Raw genomic sequence first — 14,207 nt, forward strand, 5'->3', positions numbered from 1 at the left:
ACGTTTGTCACTATCCAATGAAAATGGCGTAGTATCAATGAATAAAGAAGGTGACAGGCAACGCATCACATTCAGAACAATACAAATTTTGAGTATAGACGAGTTTTCGAACGGAATTATTTAATTTGTATACGTTTACATAAAAGTATTGAAAATAATATTGATGAAGTATTAATAAATAGGAAATCGGTCCTCTATGAAAGGAGAGCGAAAATATTAAGGAATAAATCTAACGTCCAAAAATATCTTTTTGACCGAGTCGACATTTCTTCGCTCAGCTTCGAAATCAACAATAATAAACTTTTGCTATGGGAGAATACATCATCGCGATGCAGATTTTTTGCCCTTGTATAAACGGTTGACTGTAGACGTCTTGAATTCAGGATTGTCGTCCTTAACCCCTTGTAACGAGTAGCATAGAACGACTTTGACATGATCCCGTAAGTGCCTAATTAACCATTGTATATGTACTTAATGAATGTGTTTAGAAATGCAGTGCGCGTAAAAAATACAGCTCTTAATTAAGGCTTATTACTGTTCATGATTGGGTAAAACGCTATGTTCATAGTTCTACTGGAAATACTGTTATCTTCGTTAATATTGGAAGCTGCTTATGTTTATCTGTTTAAGGAAAAGTTGGGGGTGGGATGAAAATCCCTTTCTTTTTTCTCTTCTTCTTGATTTCTCTTTCTTGTCATTTTGTTGTGCCTTTTTGCAGGTATTGATAAGCTCTTTCAGCTCGCAGCCATATATAGATTTGGAATGCAAACTTAAAAAGGGTCTTATTTAATACGTATGAACGAAAACAAGAAAACCTAATGAAAGTAATTATATTAATATGTATGTAAGGGTAGCTATGGATTGACCTGACGACTGTGAATACTATTTACAGGAAGTCAGACAATACACAATCACTATCACTTACGATAGCGACTTGTGCAAGGGAAATAAAAAAAAAATGCTGATGACAATAAAAAATAATGATAACAGTAGTGTTAATAATAAACCCGAAAGGCAATAAAAATTATAAATAGTTTTCTCGGCTGTGTACAAAGGTTAATTCATGTCAAGATACTGGTTTTGGTTTCATTTTAAAGGTGAATATATCTATAAATATACACATATATACATATGTATATATTATATATATTATTTTATATATATATATATATATATATATATATATATATATATATATTTATATATTACGCAGTTTAATGCCGTTGCGCATTGAAACTTAAGGAAAAAAGCGATTTTGTTTTTTTTATGTTATTTCAAGATTTTAATTTACGACATATTTATTTGACCGATCCGTTTAAAGTTAGCTGTCAAGTTAAGATAATCGATTTGATGTCTTTTAAAACAGGATAATTGTATTAAAATGAAATGTTGGTGAAAAGAAATGAAGAAAATGAAACTTGAATATGACTATACTTGGTTTTTTTCCATCTGTCCACCCGCCTGTGGTGTTTGCGTATGGTAACACTGCGTCCCGGGCTTTAGATAGTTACATTCAGCTTACATTCAACAATCATAATAATATCCTATTTCGAATATTAACGGTGTATTTCGCATACAGTAAATTATCAAAAACACTTTTCAGTACACCCAAATATCCTTTTATGTACCTAAAACTTATACATAGCGAACCTATCTAAAGCCCGGGACGCAGTGTTACCATACGCAAACATTACAGGCGGGTGGACAGATGGAAAAAAAACAGAGTATAGTTGTCAACCAAAAACAGGTTTCTAAATCCTGCCATGAAAAATTATTTGTCTAAAATGACATTATATATATATATTTATATTTATAAGTATATATATATATATATATATATATATATATATATATATATATATATATATATATATATATACACCCAGACAGAGTATTACTGTCGTTTATTGCCGTTCATCACCGTTAGTTTGGGATTTATGATAAAATTAGCTTCATTAATGGAATCAAGTTGAAGAATCATTTTTACTCCTAACTGCTTTGTTTAGGTATATTTGTTGTCATTTAGGAGACTAAGCTTTAATAAGTCATATACAAACGTACATAACGCTCATAATATGTTTTAATTACGCAGCAATTTCAAAATTATTCAGTCAAAATTATTTATATTTTCCGTTCATTGTTTAGGGGTCGAGTTGTTTGATTAATAAACAAAACTACTTTGTAATGATTACCCTGCTGATGTTATAATGATAATGAAAATAATAGCTCTGACGGAGTGAAATTAAGTGGAGATACAGTGAGACACTTGGAAGAAATTGCCCTTATTCTCAACTCTGAGGATCATGCTGCACATGACTGTCGGTCGAAATGGTTTCTTTTGAATAGTTAATATGTCTACGAATGCCATTGTCAGTATGTACAGTAGTAAGGATTCCCACGGTGTTACTGGTAAGTCTATATTAAAATTGATTTTTTTTAAAGAAAAAACAAATAAACAAGACTCGTTTAAACGTTTCGTTTGCCTTAAATTATGTATTCCAATCGCGCATGAACGTACAAAAAACTATCTTCCAATTCGGATTGTAGTTGTGCTTGTTGTGGACAGAAATGGCTGCCACAGACTAGAATGAGAACAAATTACCTGTACGCGAGACATTTTTTATTATATTTTATTTTTTATTTTTGTTTTGTTTTTTGTATGCTCGATCGCCTCTCTAGATATGGAATTCAACTATATTTTTAGACTTCAAATGATTTAAACTCGCTGACACATTATCCATGTTGACACACACACACATTTGCATGTTCGTTTGGGTATTTTTGTATTAAGCATTATACCCCTCGACAGACGTTGCCATACTCGGTCTTTTCCCCAGAAATAACGTAGAAAAGGAGTCTCGTGCCTGAGAGAGAGAGAGAGAGAGAGAGAGAGAGAGAGAGAGAGAGAGAGAGAGAGAGAGAGAGAGAGAGAGAGAGAGATCAACTTGATTATGTTGGGCTTTGTCCCATTCCATTAGAAGCACTTGCTGCCTCTTCACGTACAAAACGAACGCCCATTTGCTAAGAGCCACCCACCACGATTCGTGAGTTGGCAGACACAGGTGGTGTTTCTCCCGTTCACCGCAAACTGCTACTGTGTGGGTGGCAGAAATTAGTATTGAGAGACATTTGCTAAGCATATCTCTCTCCGCTCTCTCTCTCCCTCCTATGTCAATTCAATTTATGTGTATTATCTCGACTTTTCTTGGCGTTCTTGAGGCTTCTTTCTAATCTCTGGTTTCATCCGTGTCCGTTTTCTCCTCACTCTCTCTCTGAATTATATATACGTGTATATATATACATATATATATATATATATATATATATATATATATATATATATATATGTGTGTGTGTGTGTGTGTGTGTGTGTGTGTTATTATTATATGACGTATCTTAATTGCAACACACGTACTATCGTAAGTCACAGCCCAAGTGCTAGATGCTGCTGTTGTAATCTCCATCTTTTTCTCGCTTCCGACCTGCATTCCTGATAAAATAATTTGCGAGGAGTCTCGCGCTCGAATCTGTTAACCTGCGTCATCATTCTGCAAGACTGCAGGCAGGTGGTGATGTTCATGTTGCGGCTTAAAAATTTTCATTCTTGTCGAGTTTTTTTTTTTTCCTTTTGGCATTTACTCTTCTCGCTGTCTCTCAGAGTCTGATTAAGGAACAAGATAGATTGTCTGGATTGTTTCGAGTTTAATTTGTTTCTGTTCTACAAAAATGAATCACGTCGAGAATAGAATAGAATATTGAGGATAAAAATCTTTCTTAGTTTATCATTAACTGCAAATAAATGTAGGGTAATTTGATATTTATTTTTGAATACGTATTTAAAAAAAAAGGAGCATCGGTTTTGTGCAGACCGTGTATGGAGTAATGTTTTATCTATTGGTCAGTTTTTAGGTATAATAACCAAGAAAATTATTCATAGAGATTTAAAAGGATGTTAGTAGCAACGAAGCGAGAGATGATTGGTTTGGAGACTTGCTATTAACTAAATGTAAAAACATTCTCTACAACAGATTTTGTTGTACTTTTGCGTTTCAAGCAATGACATTTTCAATTCCAAACGCCACCGGATGGTAAATGACAGTATCTCTCTCTCTCTCTCTCTCTCTCTCTCTCTCTCTCTCTCTCTCTCTCTCCAGCGTATTACACAAATAGAAGTATATTGTGGCACGTTGCCAAGGTTTCAGTACCCTTCACTGAAAGACACAATACCGCATTAACAGAGTATAATACCGACGTTGCTGAAAGACTGGAGAGTTCAGTCAGTTCTGGGCATTACATTCGCTACTACCACTTTGGGGTTAAGTTATGCCCAAATGGGGATTCATTTTTAACCTCCTGACAACGTTACAGGGGGAAGTAACATGAATATATATGAAAGTGGGTATATATTCATACATGCAGAATGTATATACTTGCACATATTCATATAGATATACATATGTATGTATACAACACGTGCGCGCACACACACACACACATATATATATATATATAATATATATATATATATATACATATATATATATGCGTATCTATATACACGATAAATTAAAGTTTGTGTTTGCGTATTTCAGTTATAATACATTGAGCAACAATTTTTCTGTATCGCTAACGTTAAAATAAAATGAAAAAAAAATATATATATAAATGAAGAAGAAAGAGAGAAGTAACGTATTTTAGATTTTCGAAGAGTTAGAGACAAAAATTTTGGAGCAGAAATGTTGAGACGACCATTGTCATAGTTAACACCTGTGAACCAGCCCATTGCTTCGACCGTTACGGTTAGCATGTGTTCTGTTCTGATTATCTATGACAGTCTGAACCATCTGGTTCTGATGGAAAGATTTCTCTTATTTAGGGGTCGCACGCGTACTCATGTACAAGTACATATTATATATATTTAAAAATAATTGTATATCGTGTAATATATATATATATATATATATATATATATATATATATATATATATATATATATATATATATAATAGAGGAAAAATCCACGAGGGAAAGTTGAAACAATGGAGTACTGCTGCATGGCCTTTCGACTTCTCGTCCTTCACTAAGCAGAGTAAAGGAAGAGAAGTCGAAAGGCCTTGTACCAGTACTCCATTGTTTCACTTTCCTTCGTAGATTTTGCCTTTTTTTTATATATATTCGTCACATTCCATATCTTCGTGATTCAATTATACACACACACACACATTTATATGTATATATTACATATATATATATATATATAGTTACATAATACTCCATACAGACGACTACATACATACATCATGCCGCACAGCTTCACACAGATTAGACTCGTGACCGGTTTAAGTTTTTAAGCATCTTCCAGTCAGAAGACTACATACATACATGCGCACGTATCACAGAATGTATGACTCTTGACCGGTTTCATTGTTTAGGCATCTTCAAGTCAAGAAGACTAGCAAATAGCAGCAAAAATCTTCTACATATGATGTGCAGTGAAAATAGAAGCGAAATTTACAGGCTAAAGAAAGTTAGAGGCAGGAAAGAACAGTAGGATTAATCCTCTTACGTGGCTGAGGGTGAGTCAGCCATTAACATCTTGGTTTTCAAAATACAGCTGGCCTCAAGCCTGTGTTATTTATTAACAGAAAATTGATGGGCATTTCGTCTTGTTGACATTTGGACCTGACTGTCTACGCCTCGTCAGTAAATGGGTCAAGTTTATATGATCATAAGATGATATTTACGTTATCCTCACGTTTTATTTCTGAAAAGGAGATGGGATTTATTGTTTAGCTTGCTTTCTCTTCATTGTATAAATACTGAGTATTATGGAATCGAAAGCTGTGGAACATCTATGTGATGTAAAAGTGATGTAAAGGTGAGTAGGTGAGTGATATAGGTGTATATATATATATATATAATATATATATATATATATATATATATATATATAGTATATATATATATATATATATCTAGATATATATATATATATATATATAATATATATATATATATATATATATATATATATCTATATATATGTATATATAATATATATTTAGATGTATATATAAGTATATGTTATATATATGATATATAATTAAAATTATATTATATATATATCTATAGCCAATAATATATATAATACTTATTATATATATATATCTATAATATATATATATACATATTGTATATGTGTGTGTGTGTTTCCTTGTGTATGCGTGCAAGCGTGCGCATACATGTTTCTGTCGTAATACAATTTAAGAGATCTGTTTGGTAACTTTTTTTTATCTACTGCTGGTTCACATCATAGAGAGAGAGAGAGAGAGAGAGTCAACGTCATTGCGTTCTTGCTGACATTTAATGATTTGGTCCATTCGATGTATTTTGACTTTCGTCTGTTTTGCTACCTTTAACTTCTCCTTACTTTTAAACATAGAAATTATTGAACTCTCCATAATTGTAAGCTTGCAACATAACGGGTATGGTAACTCCGCATACTTTGTAAACTTGCGAAGCGAATATAAGACCTTCATATTATAAATATATAATGTATACGTATATCGACTGTCACAAAATTTGAGCAATTTCGCATCTAACATACTGCTGTGGTCCATGGTTTTTGCCTTCCATGACACGATATATTACTTGGCTCGTTTGTTATTCAGTTATTAAAACGTCTGTTCGTTAAAATGAATAGGCGAATTAACTCAGAAAATAAAGAAGCGTTCATGATGATTAGATTTTATTCCTCCTCCTCCCCCCGCCCCCAACCTTTTTTTTTTTCATTTTGCCATTCGATTCAATCTTTAATTAGCCAATGAAGGCAACATTATCTCGGCATTAAATTGGCTTCAGATTAAGCGCATAAAATATATAGATTACTGCAGAACCAAAGGGAGGGCGGTCATCATCATCTTAATAGGAGGTTCTTGTAGCATGTAATCATCTAAATAAGACACGATCTAGTCTTGAATCAACAAAAAAAATAAAAAAAATTTTGAAGGCCAAATAAGTCCGTGTATGAGAAAAACTCAGTAGTGCTGATATCTAAAGCGTAATTGCATTAGGATAGTTAATTGAGTTCATTAATATCTTTTGAAATTTATGGGTATTTCTTTAGTGCAACTCTTATTACTATAATGATGATCCATCACCCAATATGGACTTGAATTGTCATTGCTTTATAATTATCACTTTTCCGGAATGAAAACTTGATTGATATTGGAATTTTCTAAGATTGAGCTTCTACGTGTACCTATATGTTCGGATAACGAAAGTTTCAAAACTCCAACTTCGTCACCGCGACGTTCTTTCCTCTTCTGCTAAGGAACAGACAATTTGTTTATCTCTTTTCATTCGAGTTTATAAATAAACAACCACCTTTACTCTGAATAACTTTTCATTCGTTGTAACAAAAACGTAAGTGCAATTAATAGTAACCATAATACTATTGTCCTTGCATTTTAACATTTTTATCTGTAATAATTTATTAATTTTTTTTTCTTTTTTGATAACAGATATCTTCTTTCCGTATTTCCCTTCACCTCCTCTTACCTCTTCCTATTGAACACCATATTCTTTGGATGATTGAATTTCAAGTCAGTGGCCCCTGCAGCCTTGTTCCATAAGAATCATTTTCATCTTCTGAACAATAATGTTAGTGATAATTTTATCAATCATGTCTCTCATTCTAGAGCAATCTCAAGAATTTTATATCAGTAGTATTCATACGAAATTTGTGTAAGTAACACTGATTAACTTGAGATAGATCGTTCCATTGAACGAAACATTTTCTCTATATGGCATATCATTGACATCAATGTACATGCAACAACGCTCAGCAGTGTACTGAGGTCCTCACTCTGTTTCCTCATATAGTCTAAATCGGTCAGATGTTGTAGACAGTGTCGCTCATGAAATCGTGTAGAGAAAGAACATAACCGCGTCAAACTATGCCAAACTTTGTAGCCCTGAAAAATGGCCATTTCCATCAACACAATTGAATTATTTTCTCTTTCCTCTTCACAATTTACATTTTATTTCTTGATCTTGGTCATACCTTTAAACATATTCATTTTTTTCTGATTTCTCTCTCCCCCTCCTCCTTTGTTACACGAATCAATCAACCCCTGTGACAGAAAAGTCAAGGGGCGAGAGGAGAAGGGGAGCCATATGTTTTGTGTCGGTTTATTGCAAACAAACAGACAAACGCTGGAGGAGGTTCCCTGTCGAGAGCCGAAAAGATAAGAGTATTTCTCTCCCATTTTCCTAATGATACACATTTTTAGATGCACATTAGATTTTGCACGAACATGTACATATTCATAATTCAAAGAGACACCTTGGGATCTGACTATACTCTGTTTTTTTCCATCTGTCCATCCGCATGTGGTGTTTGCGTATGGTAACACTGCGTCCCGAGCTTTAGATAGTTACATGCAGCTAACATTCAACTTTGATAATAATATCCTATTTCAAATATTAACGGTGTAATTAGCATACAGTAATTTATTAAAACACTTTTCAGTTGCAAATGTACACCCAGATATCCTTTTAATTACCTAAAACTTACACATACATAATTATTTAAATCCCGGGACGCAGTGTAACCATGCGAAAACTCCATAGGCGGATGGACAGATGGAAAAAAACAGAGTATAAATTCCAAGACTAATAAAATATGCATAATGCACATAATTGATTATTCACAACAGAGCTAGCATAAATTAAATTATAAAAAAAATTGTTAGGATATTTTTGCTACTCATTATCGGTTATAAATAATTACAAAAACGTCTAAATACCTTTGAGAAAAGAAAAAAGGTTAAAACAAAGAACTATATAGAAAAGTGATTTTTTTCATTTATTTCTCTATTTACAAATCATCATTTACAAATAAGGAGGAAACATAATGAGTTGTCTATATGATCATGACGGTAAAGCAACCTGAATTGTTCTATCTGCAAAATTAATCTTAACTATGAATTATTTGAGAAGATGAACTAACAATAAACAGAACTTATATACATTAATAACTTTTCTTTGTACTAAAATAACCCTTTGCTTTTATAAAAGTTTTAGGAAATTACCACTTGCGATACATTCCAATTATCATAATTATAGGAAAAGCCTTGAGAGAGAGAGAGAGAGAGAGAGAGAGAGAGAGAGAGAGAGAGAGAGAGAGAGAGAGAGAGAGAGAGAGAGAGAGAGAGAGAGAGAGAGAGATGAATGGATCAAAACTTATCTTATAGATGACGAAATTTTTGCCATACAAAACGATGTAATAATTATTTCGGAGGAGGCCAAACTTGACAGCTATTATTACAGGAATTGCTAATGAAGGAATAATTAAGGAAAGACCAGTTTTGGAAAGAAAACAAAGCAAAAATAGAGAGAGACTCCCGTCTTCCGCTGAAAACATTACAGCGATATTATTCACTATAAACGTTTCGGGAGAATTTTGCAAATCCAGACGTTTTACTACATCATTATTTTTTATTTTTATCCTTATAAATGCGGTTTGTTGGGCCGAACGATCCGGTTGCAATTGAAACTCATATCTCCAAACTTTTTATAACTATTCGAAAAAAAATTTTTTTATTTGGATTTTTTTTTCGTCATCGGCATATGACTTTGAGAAATGTGACGATTAAAAACGTTACTTTGCCTACACAGATCAATGATGAAATACTGAGCAAAATGGCCAAGCATTAATCAGTGTTCCAACAAATATGTGTACAAAAATTACCTGACCACAAGTTACAAAAAATAAGCTATTGATTTTTTTTCACATTAATGTCCTTAGATGTTTGCCGGAAATCGATAATGGTTTTTTATTTTTTTTAATTACAAGATGAACAATGAACTCGCCCAAAGAAAGCGATAAAATTTTAAAAGAACCTGAGCCATTAGCAAAGATCGAACGGATATAAATTTAGTCTGGAATTTGTTGAATATTTCAGGTGCGCAAAGAAATCGGGAAGTTCTTTCTGCCTAATGATGGAAAAATGGAACGTTGTGGGGCAAACAGTCTGGTTATTTATAAATAAATGTTTTAGTACGAAATGGTCGACAGATAGGAGTAAACTCATTTGGGGTTTGCACGTAACAGGAATAATGATGTGTAATGTTGTAACTTCAAACGACTAATCGGTCAAATGAGTCATTTAAATAGACATTAAGCTTTTTCATTATGTTTCTCTTTACAGTCGACATTTTAGGTCAAACACATCAATATTAGACGGTACTAACAATTCCCTACATTGGTCTGCGACCAGGATAGTGTAGAATCATGTGAGAAAGCGTAAACAGAAATTAAGGAATTAATTGTCTTAACAAACGGCATAAAATGTCTGAGTGAAAAGGGGAAACGAATCAGACGAAAAGATTTAGAATGTTTGCAGGACTTTTTTATTTTTTACATGTATAAAGAGTCTTTCCAACCATTTGTACTTCGAAAGTAACAGTTTCTTCCTTTAGAACTAAAACTCATATATTCTTCAAAGGGCCACCTGAAGCTGTTTAATAACACGAAACACTGGATGACTTATCTCGATAAGGACCGTAATATCAAGTAACAAAATAGTTATCTAATTCATACTGAGCGAAGACACCATAAAATACGGCATCAACAATTAAGTAAATATGACCATTAATTTCACTCTAGTGTCATTTGCCCTCTTTACATAAACGTAACCATTCATTTTCATTTGAAATGTCTAGTATATGAACGAAAAGCTTTTATTCACCCCTGTATATCACCATTTCGCTTTTCAGAATAAACTTTCATTGTTTTTCATTTTGGCCAGGTCCTTCAAACGAATCACTCCGATGCCAAGGGAGTGAATTTTCATCCTGAGTAGAAAGAGTAGCATCGAAGGGGCTTTGTCTTTCTTGTCTCGTGCCAAACTTTCTTTCCGTTCTATTCTCGGTTTTCGCTTGAAAGACATAAAAATGCACGACGACGCGATTTCACATCACTTTACTTTTTCCTAGTATATTTTTAGCGACGTGTACTTCTTGCTTATCACTTCCTCAAAACTTTTTTCAGATCGCATTGTCGCGGAAGGAACTTCTCTTGCCTCTGACGTAGAACGATTCGTCAAAGAGAACACAGATGGAACATTTTAACGAAGTCGCCGATACGCTAGCGAAGCCTCGCTGAGAGAATGTTGCAGTACTACCATAAGGTAAATAACGCGTGTGTTTTTATTTAATTTTTAAAATATACTAACCCAAATTATGCTTTGACGCTATTATTATCCAAATAAATAAAACTTCGTCAGTCGTCACACGGAACATTCCACTCAGATTTCTGCTTCATAAGAGGCCGGTCTTTTAAATTCTCACCAATTCATAGAGACTTACTTGTTAAATTCTTACCTTTACAGAGATCGTGCAATGTTCGGTAAGTGTTGTTTGTGGTAAAAAGGGCGAATAATTTAAATAATTTACTAATAGTGATAATTTGCTCTACTCCATTTAATCCATCCACAGAACATGAATATCTTTAAATGCTTTCGGTTTCCGTAACACTTGCTTTAATGAAATTCGACCAGCAAGAGCAGACATCACTTTAGCCACTTGGTCCCTTGCTGATAGCATTCACAAATGACCACCAACCATTTTACACAACCAGTCAAACTTTATATACACTCACCATTTCCAGACATTACTTCACAACAACAAAACCGCAAAACGTTTTTCCGACTCAAATCTTCACTTCATAAGTCACGGGACGATGCTGAATACTGAGACCCAAATCTTCACTTCATAAGTCACGGGACGATGCTGAATACTGAGACCCAAATCTTCACTTCATAAGTCACGGGACGATGCTGAATACTGAGACTCAAATCTTCACTTCATAAGTCACGGGACGTTACTGAATACTGCGACTCAAATCTTCACTTCATAAGTCACGGGACGTTACTGAATACTGAGACCCAAATCTTCACTTCATAAGTCACGGGACGATGCTGAATACTGAGACTCAAATCTTCACTTCATAAGTCATGGGACGTTACTGAATACTGCGACCCAAATCTTCACTTCATAAGTCACGGGACGATGCTGAATACTTAGACTCAAATCTCTATTCCTGAAGCCCCCAAACGTTGCTTAGACACTCAAGGCTTTACTCCTTAAGTCACAATACGTTGTTCAGGCTTAAATCTCCGTATCCGAAGTTGTAACACGTTACAAAGACTGAAATCTTTGCTCCTTCGTCAAAAAACGTTCTTGGGCCTCAAATCTCCATTCCTGAAATTGTCAAACGTTGCTGAGGCTCAAACCTTTATTCCTGACGTCATAAAACGTTGCTGGACTGAAATCTGATTTCCCATTGTCGCAAAACGTTATCGAGACTCCAGTCTTCATTCCTGAAGTCGTGAAACACTGTTGATAACCAATATGAGCAAACACTGACTAATAATTTATTGTTTGGGCAATTTCACTTCTTATTTCCACCGAGTCCTGAGTTTCATTAGAACGAGAATCTCAGAGATGGGGAGTCTGAAGCCAATTCCTGGAAAGAAAATGATGATAAATTGTTAGAATCTTTCAACAATATTAACAGGCAATCACGGTGGGTTAAAATGTCTACTTTTTAATGTAATGTTAATCAAGTAAAATTCATTAGCACTGAAATATTCCTGCACATATTTTTTTTCAGTACTTAAACAATCCATATAACAGTGAATTATGTTATAACCATCAATGGAATAAAGATAATTGAGAGAGTCAATTAATTAATCAAACTCTAAGCAACTCCGTGATGGAGATGATGAATATGCTGGACCCATGAAGTAATTATAAACCAGTTTCCTTGTTGGAAGATACATAGAGCTGTCAGTAGGCCTAAGGGGGCACTAGGGCAGATAAATGACTTGTGTATGTTGTTAGAGGCCATACGGGGAATAGGTCTATGTAAACAAAGATGCCTAAACGAGATTCAGGGAAGTGCTGATGACGACGACGACGTCACTCATTATGGCTCTAAGGGTAAAATTTTAGGCCTAGTCGGGGCTTCAACAGACAAGTTAGTTACTTTGTGCGCTATCAAATTACTGGGTTTGAACAACGCACGATAGGCAAGTAGTGATGTAAGACGAAAGAAGCTTTGTGTTTTGTATATAAAAGGCGTTGTTTACTACCAAGAAAGAAAATTGTTTACTTTTTCGAAAACAGTGATGAGTTGTCCTTTATAGTGACATGTGGGGGTTGAAAAGCTAAATCTGAAATAGCAGTTTGCAATTAACAACTGTACATTGTTTGAAATATGACATATGTTCCTACGTACGTTTAAAGAGACACTATCAAAGATCATTTGTAACTTAACGCAAAGACGTGAAAACAACTGAAATAAATTTGAAACTCGCCTTAATGAAGAAATCAGTTATTTCTCAGAAGATTTAAAACTATCTTAACCAAAGAACTATTAGCTTATGAAGTGGAACAAGTTGCTTCTTACTCCAAAATAAAACGATGATAGGGGAACACATACTAACACACAAGTTGGCTTCGCTGTTCGTTAGAGAATAAGTGCGGTTAGCCAAGGGAAGATCAGGGAAGATGAAGAAGATAAGACATTTTACCCGTGGGAAAAACAAAATGAAATGTGGTCAAGAAAGACTTTTTATTCGAGGGCTGTGAGTAGGTTCTGTAGTCACCACATACTGGAAAATATAACATATGTTTTGTCTTTTATCGTGACTATCATAAAAAATCAGTGCGACATTATTAAGCTAAGACTCCTTATTTCTGAATATTACTGCCATTGTGGATGTAGTGAAATTAACACTGCTAATATATTCAATTTCTCTTTATGACGTTTTCATCTCTTTGTTAAGGACTTTGACTAAACATTCAAAGTGACTACTTATCATGCTCAAAAGATTTCAACATTAGCCAAAACTCCTACCGCTGTATCTGGTTAAGTGAATATTTCTATAGTACTTAATATGGCTCGCACTTTAGTCGAATGTCATCTGCGGCCCCAAAATCCTGTCCCCTCCTCTCTCCCCCTTAAAGGAAAGTAGTCTAATTTAAGAGGAATTTCCAAACGAGAGCCTCTGGTCTACTGCATCGTACAAATCTAACTCGTAAGGGCGAGATTTCCGTAGGTCCCAGATCAGATCAAGGGTATCCACCAGGCCAGACCCATCTGCCTAAGAGCATTTCGAGGAAGTTGTAGACAGGAT

The 14,207-nt window shown here is 34.2% G+C and overlaps 1 protein-coding gene and 1 long non-coding RNA gene across 3 annotated transcripts in view; one reads left to right on the forward strand and one right to left on the reverse strand.

Moving 5' to 3' along the window:
- The window catches only part of LOC135211220 (uncharacterized), a 240,986-nt gene that overhangs the window by 57,114 nt on the left and 169,665 nt on the right, over positions 1-14,207 (forward strand). The window contains exon 2 of the long non-coding RNA XR_010313644.1: positions 11,057-11,195. This is a non-coding gene — a long non-coding RNA (uncharacterized LOC135211220). The remainder of the gene's footprint in view (positions 1-11,056; positions 11,196-14,207) is intronic.
- Positions 11,189-14,207, reverse strand: part of LOC135211219 (growth arrest-specific protein 1-like) — a 64,868-nt gene continuing 61,849 nt past the window's right edge. For both annotated transcript variants that reach the window (XM_064244454.1, XM_064244455.1), the window contains exon 5: positions 11,189-12,532. The gene's annotated coding sequence lies outside the window, so the exon portion shown is untranslated. The remainder of the gene's footprint in view (positions 12,533-14,207) is intronic.

The sequence above is a fragment of the Macrobrachium nipponense genome, chromosome 4, assembly GCF_015104395.2.
Source record: "Macrobrachium nipponense isolate FS-2020 chromosome 4, ASM1510439v2, whole genome shotgun sequence".
Classification (NCBI taxonomy): domain Eukaryota; kingdom Metazoa; phylum Arthropoda; class Malacostraca; order Decapoda; family Palaemonidae; genus Macrobrachium; species Macrobrachium nipponense.